Source organism: Peromyscus eremicus, chromosome 9 (genome assembly GCF_949786415.1).
Source record: "Peromyscus eremicus chromosome 9, PerEre_H2_v1, whole genome shotgun sequence".
NCBI classification, from domain to species: Eukaryota; Metazoa; Chordata; class Mammalia; order Rodentia; family Cricetidae; genus Peromyscus; species Peromyscus eremicus.
The window spans coordinates 30,979,030-30,992,662 of NC_081425.1; the positions used below are offsets into that span (position 1 = coordinate 30,979,030).

The window sequence follows — 13,633 nt, forward strand, 5'->3', positions numbered from 1 at the left end:
AAAAGTTGTATGGTTGGGCTGTTATACCAATCTCTCCACTGGAAGTCCCACCCTGTCACAGGACATGGCTACTTCAGGCTATACATCTACCATTGTGAAGAGTATAAGCTGGGGTCATCCTTGGGACTAGCTGGTATAGATTCTTGAGAGTTTTCATTGCACCAGGTTTCTACCCGACCCCGAAATGGCCCTTTTTCCAGTCATCTCTTTGAGCACTCACCCCTTCTTGTACTATCTCCCAACTCCATCCCTCATATTCCATCTCCATCTGCTATCAGACCACCCACAAAATCTCTTCTATTTCCCCATCCCCAGCGATCCACACATCCCACTTTGTGCCCTTCTTTTTACCTAGCCTCTCTGGAACAGTGGATTATAGTGTGAATAACCATTGCTTTATAGCTAATAACCATTTATAAGTGAGTATCTTCCATGTTTGTCTTTCTGACTCTGAATTACTTCACTCAGGGTGTTTTATTCTAGTTCCATCCATTTGCCTGCAGATTTCATGATGTCATTGTTTTTGACAGGTGAGTAATACTATATTACATAAATGTACCACATTTTCTTTATCCATTTTTAGCTCTTTTTTATTTATTTTTTTTCCTTTTACATATCAATCCCTGTTTCCCCTCCCTCCCCTTCTCCAACTCTTACCCCACTTCCTCTCATCCCACCCCCATCCCCTTGTCATAGATGGTAAGGCCTCCCTTGGGTAGTCAACACAGGTTGGCATACAAAGTTGAGGCAGGACCTAGTGTCCCCCCCACCATGGCCTGCATCATGGCTGAGTAAAGCATTGCACCATAGGGAATGGGCTCTAAAAAACCAGTTCATGTACCTGAGATAAATCCTAGTCTCATTCCCAAGGTACCCTCAAAAACATCAAGCCATGCAACTATCACCCATATTCAGAAGGACTAGTGCAGTCCCACACAAGCTCCCCAACTGTCAGTCCAGAGTCCATGAGCTCCCAATAGCCTGGTTAAGCTTGCTCTATGGTTTTTCCCATCATGATCCTGATTCCCCTTTCTCCTATAATCCCTCCTCCCTCTCTTCAACTGAACTCCAGGAGCTTGGCCAAGTGCTTGGCTCTGGGTTTCTGTATCTGCTTTCATCAGTCACTGGGTGTAGGTTCTATGATGACCATTAGAGTAGACACCAATCTGAGTACAGTGGAAGGCTAGTTCAAGCACCATGTCCACCATTGCTATGGCTCAACTGGACCTAACAGACATCTATAGAACATTTCACCCAAACACATAAGAATATACATTCTTCTCAGCATCTAATGGAACTTTCTCCAAAATCAACCACATATTTAATAACAAAACAAATCTCAATAGATACAAAAAAATGGAATAACCCCTGTATCTTATTGGATCACCATGGCTTAAAGTTAGAATTCAACAACAAAAATGCAGAAAGTCTACAAACTCATGGAAACTGAACAATGCTCAACTGAATCACCACTGGGTCAAGGAAGAAATAAAGAAATTAAAGGCTTCCTAGAATTCGAGGAAAATAAATACACAACATACCCAAACTTATGGGATAATCTTTATCCATTCTTAAGTTGAGGGACATCTAGGTTGTTTCCATTTTCGGGCTCTTACTAATAAGGCTGCTATGAACTTAGCTGATCAAGTGTCCTTGTGGTAGAATTGAGCATTCTTTGAGTATATGACCCAAAGTGGCATAGCTGGATCTTTAGGTAGATTGAGTCCCAATTTTCTGAGATACTTCCATATTGATTTCTAAAGTGACTGTACAAATTTTCACTCCCATCAGCAGTGGAGGAGTGTTCCCCTTACTCCACATTCTCTCTAGCTTAAGCTAGCATCAGTGTTTTTTTTATCTTAGCCAGTCTGACAGGTGTAAGATGGAATCTCAGAGTTATTTTGATTTGCATTTCCCTAATGGCTAAGGATGTTGAATATTTAAGTGGTTTTTCACCATTTGAGATTCTTCTGTTGAGAGTTCTCTGTTTAGATCTGTACCTCATTTTTACATTGGATTATTTGGTTTATTGATGTCTAGTTTCTTGAATTCTTTATATATTTTGGAGATCAGCCCTCTGTCAAATGGGGGATTGGTGAAGATCTTTTCCCATTCTATAGGCTGCTGTTTTGTCCTCCTGACAGTTTCATTTGCCTCACAGAGGCTTTTGAGTTTCATAAGGTCCCATTTATTAATTGTTGATTTTTTTTGCACTCAGATTGGTTTAATAAATATTTAAATGTTCAATAGCTAGGGAGGTAGAGATCAGGCAGGACTTGCAAACAAAAAGAGAACATGGGGAAGAAAGAAGAGTCCAAAGTCACTAGCCAGATGCAGAGAAAGCAGGAGATGAACTTGCTGTGCTGAAAAAAGGTACCACCACATGGTAGAGCATAGATAAGAAATATAGGTTAATTTAAGTTGTAAGAGCTAGTTAGCAACAAGCCTAAACTACCTGCCGAGTATTTATAATTAATAAGTCTCTATGTGGTTATTTGGGAAATTGTCAACTTTAGTATTTGTGCTACTAGTGTTCTATTTAGGAAGTTGTCTTCTGTGCCAATACGCTCAGTGTTTAGCTTTTCAGTTCACTTTGTTTGGTCAAACAGTTAAATCCTGAAACATTGCTGCTCCCATGTTACATGATGAATATCCCAATAAACTTAAAAAAACAAGTAATTAAATAATGCCTTTAAATGTTCTTAAAATATCATTTAAAATATGGTTTCATCATTTTCCATCATGTCTTCCATCCTCCAATCCTTCCCATGTCCACTCCTGCCAACTCCTCTCATATCTCCCTCCCCTTCAGTGACTCTCAAATGTATACCCTATCTTCCTTTGGTTATCACTTTTACATGTATATACAAAGATATAATTACTGCATTCTTAGTTAATTTAGTGTTGCTTCTATTTACAAGTTTCTGGCCTGACACTTAGTATTGAGTATCCAATTAGGGAACTTATCCTTGAGAAAGACTATTTCTTCTCCTCTCTAAAGCCTTTAGTTCCATGTAGTTCTTTGTCTAGGGATAGGGCCTTTTTCCATCTCCCTTATATATTTAGCTTGTCTATTGATGTTGTTATTGTTTAAGTTTTGTTTAGGTATCCAAATTGTTGATTTATCATGGGTGACTCTTCACTGTCATTTCTAGGAGACACTGTAATTTCTAAGTACAACAATAGGCTTTCTTGTACTTAGGTTCTTTCAATATTTTGGCTCTATTTGCCTTTAGTACAGCAATTATGTTTTGCACACACACACATATGTAAATGTATATAGATATAATTTTGCTGAACACCCCATCATCCACCTATCCATCTCTCCATTTTGACCAGTTGTGATTTTCTGAAATGGTCTCCACCTGTTGCAACAATAAGCTTTTTTCCGTGAGTGTTGAGAACTCTCTTATTTGTGGGTATAAGGTTAAGTTGGATAATGCAGTTAGGCATTTTTTCTGGTTGAGAAAGTTTGTGGTAGTAAATTATCCTCTAAGATCCACGATCATATGTGCCTCAGTGACTTTGAGTAGTTTCTAGTCTCAATCACATTTTTCAATTGCACCTTTATTTTAAATCAAGGTTTACTGGGACATAAAACCTTCAATGATGTCTCCATTGCATAAACAAAACAAAACAGAAACAGAAACAAAATCAAGTAACCACACATGCATACACACACACACACACACACACACACAGAGAGAGAGAGAGAGAGAGAGACAGAGAGAGAGAGAGAGAGAGAGAGAGAGACAGAGAGAGACAGAGAGAGAGAGAGAGAGAGAGAGAGAGAGAGAGAGAGAGAGAGAGCACTGAAGTTCTCATAATGTTCTGCAGACTTCTTACCATGGTGTTCTGTGCTTTCCCCAACCTGTCTTGTATGTTTCTGTCATATTTTTGGTTAAAAAAAAATCTCTTAGCTAAATTGTGTGGCTCACTCCTTCACTTGTCCAAGATACTATTGATGTCTTATATAGTTGAGGATGCCTTTCCCTTTCTCTGTTTCTAAGTCAAACCTTAGCTTCCTTTTAACTTTTATTCTCTATTTAGTAAGCATCATTCCATGATTTAATTTATATCAGTTATTTTGTTTGATTTACCAAATAAAATTTAGATTCAAAGGAATCAGACAGCTGATCTTACTTGCTTTTACATTCTTGGAATCTACAATTCTGCCTAGAATGTAGAAGATAGTCATATGTTAGTTATTTTAATGAATTAATGAAGATATTTCTCAAAGTAATACTCAGGCCATTATACATGTTTCCCATGAGTTTCCTCAGAAAATGTACTCAGAATGGCATTTTGTAGAATTAATGTTTGTTTTTAAAAGACAATAGGGAGGGCAATTCAAAATAACCTTTAAAATAAGGCAGATCTATCTTTCAAATGACTATACGTCGTATTATACAGGAAAAGTATCCATCTTGAGGAGTTCAAAGTAAAATATGATCAACTTTCTTTCTGACTTATTTAATGAGTATGGATCAGTAATTAGAAAAAATAATAAAAAAGATTATATTAATCTGTCTGTTAATCTATGTTCCAAGATATATACTGATTTTTAAAATGTATTATTTATTTTGTATGTGTGGATGTGAATGCATGTGTGGCAAGGCATGCAATTATAAAGGTCACAGACTTATTCATGGAAGTTGATAGTATCCTTCTACCAAGTAGTTTTCTGGGAATTGAACACAGGTCATCAAGGTAGACAGCAAGAACTTATAGTTACTGAGCTATCTTGCTGGCTTCCATTCCAATGGTAATTTTTGCTATTTAAAAAAATCAGTGACATAACTATGCATGAATACATCAATACTCTACACACTTATAGGTACTACATACCTATATATATTCACCTAAGTTCAGTATTAAAACCAAGCACATACACATGGGAGGCTAACATTCTATTACTGAAACCTACTCACTGCTTCTCTAATGATTTAAATATTATCAAACATAGGCAGAGAGAATAAAGATTCTCTCTTGCTAGCTTGCTCTCTTTCTATCGGCGCGTGTGTGCGTGTGTGTGTGTGTGTGTGTGTGTGTGTGTGTGTGTGTGTATGTGTTTTTCTCCACAAGAGAGATAAGTCCAGGACTAATGAGCAAGTACTGTAAGAAGTGATGGCAGATAATAGAAAGGAAGAGCAAGGGAGAAAGTGAGATGGATACAGAGGAAAACAAATACTAAGATATATTGCTAAGTTTACTTATGTGGACAGGAGTTGTTTGTACGAAAAACATAGCATGTCTTTTGGGTTCATGCGCAAAAAAAAAAAACCAACAACAGAGATTCAGAACTTTACATGTCAATCTAGATGTGTCCCTTCATTTTGGGAGTCTAAATTTGATTTTGTGATGTCAGGCCACGATGGATCCTTCCCTCATTGCTTCCCTCCAGTTTAACTTCTCAATAATATGTGGAAGATCTGACCTATCAAATTATGAATGAGGTCTCAACCCACTGGTTGCAATTAGAAGAAAAACAGAACAGTTTGCACATAAAGACAAATAGAGCAAAAGCCAATGCCAACTAGCAGGGTAGAGATTAGAGTAATAGAGAAGTAAGAGAAGGACCCTGAACTCTTGACGAGTACCAGAAGCTAGGATAAGTCAAGGAAAGCTCCTTTTCCAGAACCTCCAGAGAAGTACAGCCTTACTGACAACTTGATTTCAGAAGTTAACTTTCAAAATCAGGAGTAGGAATGGATACATTTCTTTTGTTTTAAGCCACCCAGACAGTAGTATTGTGTTACAAACAGCCCCAGGAAACATATAAATTCTTTATTGTACTGTCTGGCAGTGGATTTATATTATCAACTTTCATTAACTTAACACAAAACCTCATCTGTGGACAAAGTTCTTATCAGGCATGAAACATAGTTGTAAGCTGAGGAAAAGACATCTGTGCAAACCCAAGGCCGCCTGCCTGTATGCCCTCTGGATTGTTCTGATAGTCCGATTCTGGGAAGTACCAATTTCTATTCTTTGCCAATACAGAGGTTGCTTCTCCATTGTCCTGATGGTTTCAGGATTAGAAATGCCAGGATGATGATGGTCTTGTTACTGCCTGACAGCTGCAGTTGACCAGTTGCTCCAACAGCATGCTTAAAATGTTTTTCTTTACTCAGGACTTACTCACTTGTCAGTAGCTAATTTTCGTATAAAAGGTTGTTGACTGCTGCTGAAGACATGAGTTTGTTTCTCATCTGAGGTGTATCCCTCCAATCAGACTTTTCTAATCCCTCTATCTAACATAGATGCATTTGCTTTATTTATCTGGTGAGCCATGCAACAACATTCAGAACATCCTGAGTATGGTACTAGAGATGTTTGTAAAGCATTGACCTAAGAGTTAAACTTCATTAAAGAAAATGATTTGTAAGTTTGAAGTCATTAAATAAAACTACATGTATCTCCACATACACAGGTGCGTTTCTAAAATAAGAATCAAATATAGATGTTTTTCCTAGCACTTTCTTAAGTTATGTTTGGAAAGATTCTAAGATAGACTAAAGCATTTCTAGCCATTCTTTGGAATGTATCATATATTATCCATTCCCTATGAGTATAGCCCTAACCTTTATGTATTACAGTGGTGTCTGGTTTAATCCTGTGATGTAAGCAGAAGAAAAAATATAGTGTGATTGTGTACAAAAGCAGTGATAGGGAAAAACTGAAGAAAAATTTCACCTGAAAAAAAAAAAAAAAAACTAGATGATGGGTTAAAGCAGTAAACCCCAGACAGGACAAAGTGGAATCATATTTAGGTAGGGAGGAATGAGTGTATCTTAGATAAAGCTTTTTAGGGACCTTGTTTTGAGTGTGTGCCTCATAATTTTTCTGATTCACTAAAGGCATATTCCATTCTAGGAATCACATGTCTGCAAATGCCTTTTAGTCAGTCGAGCATTGTTCTTAATGGAAGGAAATGGTACAGGAAATCCTATTTTTTTTTTGCATAGGAGGAAAAGTACAAGTATACAACCTCTCCCCCATTCCCCCCTAAAAGAAGGTAAAACGTAAAAGCTCCTATTAGAGCACAGTGGAAAGAGAAGATGCCCTCCAAAACAAGTGATCACAAATAGTATGAACCACCAGAGCCAATTTACTGAATTCATTTCTCTGTTGACCTCATACTATCATTAACAAATGAACTAGATTTGAGCTGAAAGCACCAATCAGATTTGCCAAGCTCATCATTCAGAAATTCTTATATTTTAAGCATTTTATAAGAAGGCGCTGTCATCTTCACACATGCTTTAAATCCACAAACCAGCCATGTGTATTATCTTTATGCTTTCCTTTTTTCTTCTTTAGACTAAAATGATAAGAGTAAACACCCTCAGAAAACAGTTCATCACATGACTCATGGGAAACGTCAAAGCCTTGCATGTTGTGCAGCAAAGAAGAAGGCAGGGTAGGCTATTTTTGTGTTCACCAGAGAGACACATATCTTTTGAATTTTTCCACTTATCATTTCTTATATTCTATCTATTGGGATATTAAATTCATATATAATAAACATGAACAGCAGTCATTTTACATGAAACTAATTATGTTGGGTAGAGACCCAGAGGACAGATTCTCCCTGACACAGTATTTTCAGTTCCATTTACTTGTAATTCGCTGTGCACACTACTAACATCTCAGTGGAGACCTTTGCATAGCTCTGATTTACATTTCTCAGCTTGCCAGGCTTTGTTTTTTTTTTTTTAATGTTATTGTTACTTATTTAATCTATTTGGGAGACTTTGTAAAGAATGCTTCTCAGTTTTATAGCTGATAAAGGGAATCAAAACTTAAAATGATAATTTAGATAGTCTGGAAATAATAACTGATTTTACAGTTCATTAATTCAACTGATAAACACAATACAGTAAAATTGATGCAAACAGAACTCTGTGATAGGCTGAGGAAGGAAGTGCATCATTACATTGGTGGAAAAGACACACATTATCAAATATAATTTAAATAAGATAGAAACTTAGCGGTAAAAATAATTAACAATGAATTAAGTGGCCACTTAAAATTTTTACTTCGGTTATGATATCAGAGAGGCATTGTCTGCAAAGGATGTAATACTAATATGACGTCAGATGATATGAATCTCTTTGCTTAGGATTAAATTTTGCCTTTTATAATCAACTATGCAGAGTGTTCATGTGTACTTTTATTTATTTATTTATTTATTTATTTATTTATTTATTTATTTATTTGGTTTTTCGAGACAGGGTTTCTCTGTGTAGCTTTGCACCTTTTCTGGAACTCACTTTGTAGCCCAGGCTGGCCTCGAACTCACAGAGATCCACCTGCCTCTGCCTCCCGAGTGCTGGGATTAAAGGCATGCGCCACCACCGCCCGGCCATGTGTACTTTTAATTATGTGTTTATTTGTGCTAGAAGGTGACAGATAATGCAAGTGATATTTAACCTATTTTTAGCATTTAAAGATGTCAGTAACATTATAGCTTTTAATATTTAAATATTTCTATAGTTTTTAATGAAAATAATATTTTTATCTAGAAAATTTAATAAGTCATAAAACAATTTCCCCCAGATTGTGCTCTTGAATTGAGTATATTTTGCAAAATACTAACATTTATTTTTCTTAAGCAAAATAGTTAATATATATATATATATATGTGTGTGTGTGTGTGTGTGTATGTGTGTGTTTGCGTGTGTATGTGTGTGCCTGTGTGTATCATGATTTGAATAAAAGAAGCATATTAGATAATTTCTACATTTTATTGCTTTACTATCATGTAAGTCTTTAACAGTTTCAATGTAATGGAATAAATATAACTAAATAGTAATATATTTTATTTAATAATCTTATGTTGTTTTATGATCTTATTTTATTTTAATAAGATAAAATTTTAAAAGCGTTCTTATAATTGCATATGATTCTGAAGGTACAACCTATGCTCTTATAAAACTGAAAAAGAAAACAATAAAAGAAGCATTTTTTTATTTTCTTTGCCCAGGAATAAAAGTTTATAAATCATTTTTCAAATGCCACTAGAATGAAATGTCATATGTGAGCTAGACCAGGAAGTAGTTATATAATCATTTCTACACAATTAAAAAACACAGTTTCTGACTCAGGCTTTTACTCTTTTTAAATGAACATTTAATAGCATAAAATAAATTTGTTTTGAAGGTTAACTGTACAGACTACTGAACTCTTACAGTACACAAAAAGAGCTTAAAGATAGCCGCTGTGCTGGCTTTAGAATTAATATAATGTGACGATGGGACTGACAGACCCAGTGAATCACTGGCCACTCTGAGTTAATGCTCCAAGTGACTAAAAAGAAACTGCCAAGGTCAGGACTCAGTGCTATTTCTGCTGGATGTTATTCTGTATACAGCAGCTACTTTCTCCTTTTGCTTCCCAAGGAGCTGGTGTGCTGCAGGCCCTTAGGATGAATCTGCCAGATTTAATAACAGTCAAGCCCACTCTTAAGTAAATGTCTCCAGAAAGAGAAGCGATTGGAAAACTTAGAGGTTAGATTCCTTCAATAGTGGTCGAGAACAGAAAGCATGCCTTTCTCATCTCATTTGAGAACGAAGGTAGCAAAGAAAAGTAGAGATGTCCTCTTTGCAACTGTGGGATCATCCCAAACCTATGGGAATCATCCAAGAGAAAGAAAAAAAAAGCCCTGGGAAAAAAAGGAATGTGGGTGGAAGCAAGAAGTATCTTTGACTGAATATTCATTGGGAAAGACTGAGTTTTACCTTGACCCACTTATACAGCACATAGTTTACTGCTCTGATATTCAAAGTGAAATATTTTATAAAGCTGTAATGTTGAAGGGAATGTAGGAGACAAAGACATTAAGAACTCCATATGAGGGCTTTGTCAGTTTATACAACAATAATTTTGCCATGTTACTACTTTTTCCCTAGTTTAGTATCAGGTAGTGTATTTTTTGGCTCTTGCTTAGATTTTAACTTAAAATATTTTTAAGTGAAAAGTATGGTACTTCATGAATTTAGGAAGGGGATAAATACAATTTTAATATTTCATCAAAATTAATTGAATTTTTAAACTTCCTGAGATTGTTAATTAGAAAACATCTTGACCTTCTCAATTAAGATACTACCCCACTTCCTGCCATTATCTTCAAAGTTACCATTTACATTTTAGAAACTTTAATCCAACATAATTATTCATTTAATTGCCTGACTGTGGTAGATATAAATAACTATCAATCACAAAATTAAGTACAGTTGCCATTTGTGGCTTACAAGATATGCATGACTTAATTCAAAAGCAAAATCACAGGCATCTGAAGAAGTAAGCATTATCTATTTATGCTTTATGTGCAAAGAATCACCACAATATTAGCATTGGGACATGACTTTGAGAGAGAGTTCCTCTTCAGAAGGCAATGCCCATTTGGGTAGTTATCTGATAAGTATCCACTTTCAACTCCTGTGGGAGATGGATGCTTCACTTCTGAAAGGGATGGAGTGAGTCTCCATGTCACTGAAAAACTTCTCCTTTTACTTTGTCCAAAGTATATTCCATATATTCCAAGTACTTCTTCCCAATTTAGTTGCCACCATTCTAGTCAAAGTTATTATCACTTCTGACCTGATATATTATAAGGGTTCTTCATGGTTCTTTGCTCATTCCTTTTTGCTATCCTACATAGAAAATTAAGCTAGCAAATGCCAAATAACTTTCTAACATGTACCTTAAAAACAGCCTTCAATATGTTCTCTTTTTTCTTAGGTTAAATAAGTCCAAGATATTTATACATCCAGTCCTGGCATTTGCTTTCTTTATCACTAAGTGATTGTACTTTTCTTATCCTTTGGCTCAATTCTGTTTCCAACTAAATGGCTTTTTACATGTTTATTCAACAGATCTTGAGGTCTTCATATTAGTAACTTTACATGGTATGTTTATTCATTCCAAGACATTCTCAAATTTTACTTCCTTACCTTTCTCTTTGCATAGGATATGCTGGTCAGTCTTTGACAATCCATTTAACTATTTCTCTCAGATTGGCTTTGATTTTCAGGACATCATTGTCTTCAATATTACAGCACAAAAGATGTGCCATGGGAGAAAAAAATTCCTGAAACATTATAAGTTAAAATATTAACTTATATTGTTCTTGAACTCAGCATCTGATAATGTGTCAACACAAGGTATATTATAAATATACATTTGTAAATAAGTACATATTCTGAAAGTAATGCATTTGAGCTTTAGAATCCTTCAAGTAATATTTTTATCCTCACACATTCTGGAAAGAAAATGATGACAACTGTCTGATATAATGAGATTACATATGTGTAACTATTGGTGAAATTGTTAAGGCCATTCCACGTAGTTAAAAGGGAGGTTTATTTAGTGGTGTAACTTACAAATGAAGGGATAGGTAGGTTTCAGGGTCTGGGAAAGACATAGCGCAGTCCGGCAGTGTTCTCTGGAGAACTCTTCTCAGTCTACCTCTAGCATCCAGGGTCCAGGAACAAAGCAAGGTGCGCATCCAGATCTCAGGTCTTCAGGGTCCTCTCTTGGCCCCGCCTTGTAGGCGTGACAGTTACTGAAGCCTCAGTGGAGGTTGGAACTTCCAGATCAAAGCTGGAATGGCTACCCACTGCAAGTAACTGTGATTTATACACTGTATGAGAGCCTCCTCAACACCAGGGAAGAAACCCTGGTTGTCATAACCAGAGAAATGGACACAGAAAAACTTCCAACTACAAGGACGTTCATTTCTAGGATCTCCTTATTGAAAGGCAACAATGCTGCTTAAGGCCATGAACTGTAGAGGAAAGCCTTATCATAATGAAATAGTAAAGATAAATATTTTTGTTGTTGTCATTTTTAAGCCAGAGAATATTGTCCATGACAATATTAGAAATCAATAGTCATATCATCCTTTCAATTGCTTTTTTGGTAGGTTCAAAAGGACAGAGAAGGAGAGTTAAAGGTGAGAATATGGCAGAGAAAAAGAAAGAGGTAGAGGAGGAAGAAGGTAAAAGAAGATGAGAAGTGTGAAGAAGAAATAGAAAAGAACAGAGAAAGAAGGAAAAGAGCAATCAAAGTAAGTAGACTCATAACAGAGCCCTCATGTGCATATTGTAAGGTTCTTAACAATGAACACTTGCCTTATTTTATTAAATTCTCATAGGCTTTACTCTTAAACGGTCTAAGCTACTTTCCCATGAGTGCCATTCTGACAGATTTTAAGACTGTCATTTTCAACACAGTTTGTATATGTTCATACCCCAGTCCTCCTGTATTCCCAGTTGTGTTTCCTACTGGGAATAACTTCTGTAAATACTGCTTCTGTCTGATCCTGTGAATCAAGTGATACTACACATGGGGTTAAAGATTGTATTTCTCATCAGTTGATAACTCTGTTGGATAGGTTAAAGTTTGTATTCTTCTTGTGTCTTTAAATTCATAGATATTATTATTGCTCATATATTGAAAATATATCTCAATTAAAATCTCCTTTAGCTACAAAATTGGAATCTCTTTTCATTAAACATTGAAAAATATTTGGTTTATTCCATGTTTGACACAATCAAGCATAGCCTATTCTCATGCATTTTACAGTATTTATCCAAAAGCAAATTTATGAAATCTAAATGTTATGCTTTATGTATCTTATATTATGAAAACCATGCCTAGTACTGGAAACCTGTACAACTGCTTAGTGCTAGTGAAGTCACTATTATTGGAGAAGAATCTGCAACCACTAATTTAATAAACCAGTTTACTTTACCAACAATCCCTAAATATTTGTGTTTATATCCACAGATAAATATTCACTTAACAAGGAACTTCTTATTGAAATATATAGAGATGACTACAGAAAACCATAATCAATTGAAGTGCAGAATTGTGGAGCCTATTCCCAATGGACACATCTACAAAACATTCCTGCAACTAAAACTTAGGAAACATTAATGAAGAAGGAACAGGAAAATGTAAGACTCGAAGAATTAGAGAATTTGTTGTAGGGTTGTGTCTTCTAGTAATGGTAAAACCTATCCACATAAAGTCTCAGCAACATGACTGCCCAAACATGAGATGAAGAAGGGCACCACCAATGAACATGCTACAGGAAACAGGGAAAAACTCACGAGGCCTCAACTCTACACCACAAACTATAGGCAACTGGGAACAGGAGAAGTAGTCACCAACAGGGGAGAACACACCAACTGGTTGTACAGTTCCAAAAGGTCAACTCAGAAAACATGTATACAAGTCACATTATATGATTGGGGAAGGTAATAAGTAAGAATCATAAATGCATGTAATGAATTCAGAGAAGAGTGGGGAGGGGTATAGGGGAGATACTGAAAGAGGATCAGAAGGGAGAATAATTCAAACTATGTCACAATTTTGAGACAATAAATCTAATCAAAATATATCTGTAGTTTATCATTTTCAACAGTGTGAAGTCAATTTAAAACAATAAAAATAAACAATTTTTCCTTTTACTTAGTAAATGGTTTGATTGTTTTACTCATTTTTCCTAGCAGTATACATTGTTCCATGACTAATAATCTGCTTATGCTTTTCGAATATATCACTTGATTTTCATTTTAACACATCCATCATTTTCTTTAAATTGTACATTTTTAAATGCCAT

General features: G+C 35.6%; 2 long non-coding RNA genes across 2 annotated transcripts in view; one reads left to right on the forward strand and one right to left on the reverse strand.

Annotated features, from left to right (window-relative positions):
* Positions 1-13,633, reverse strand: part of LOC131919186 (uncharacterized) — a 69,862-nt gene that overhangs the window by 14,351 nt on the left and 41,878 nt on the right. The window contains exon 3 of the long non-coding RNA XR_009381184.1: positions 10,959-11,095. This is a non-coding gene — a long non-coding RNA (uncharacterized LOC131919186). The remainder of the gene's footprint in view (positions 1-10,958; positions 11,096-13,633) is intronic.
* On the forward strand, positions 11,621-13,390 carry LOC131919187 (uncharacterized). The gene is made up of 3 exons (XR_009381185.1): positions 11,621-11,822; positions 11,930-12,073; positions 12,796-13,390. It is a non-coding gene; the product is annotated as an uncharacterized LOC131919187 (long non-coding RNA).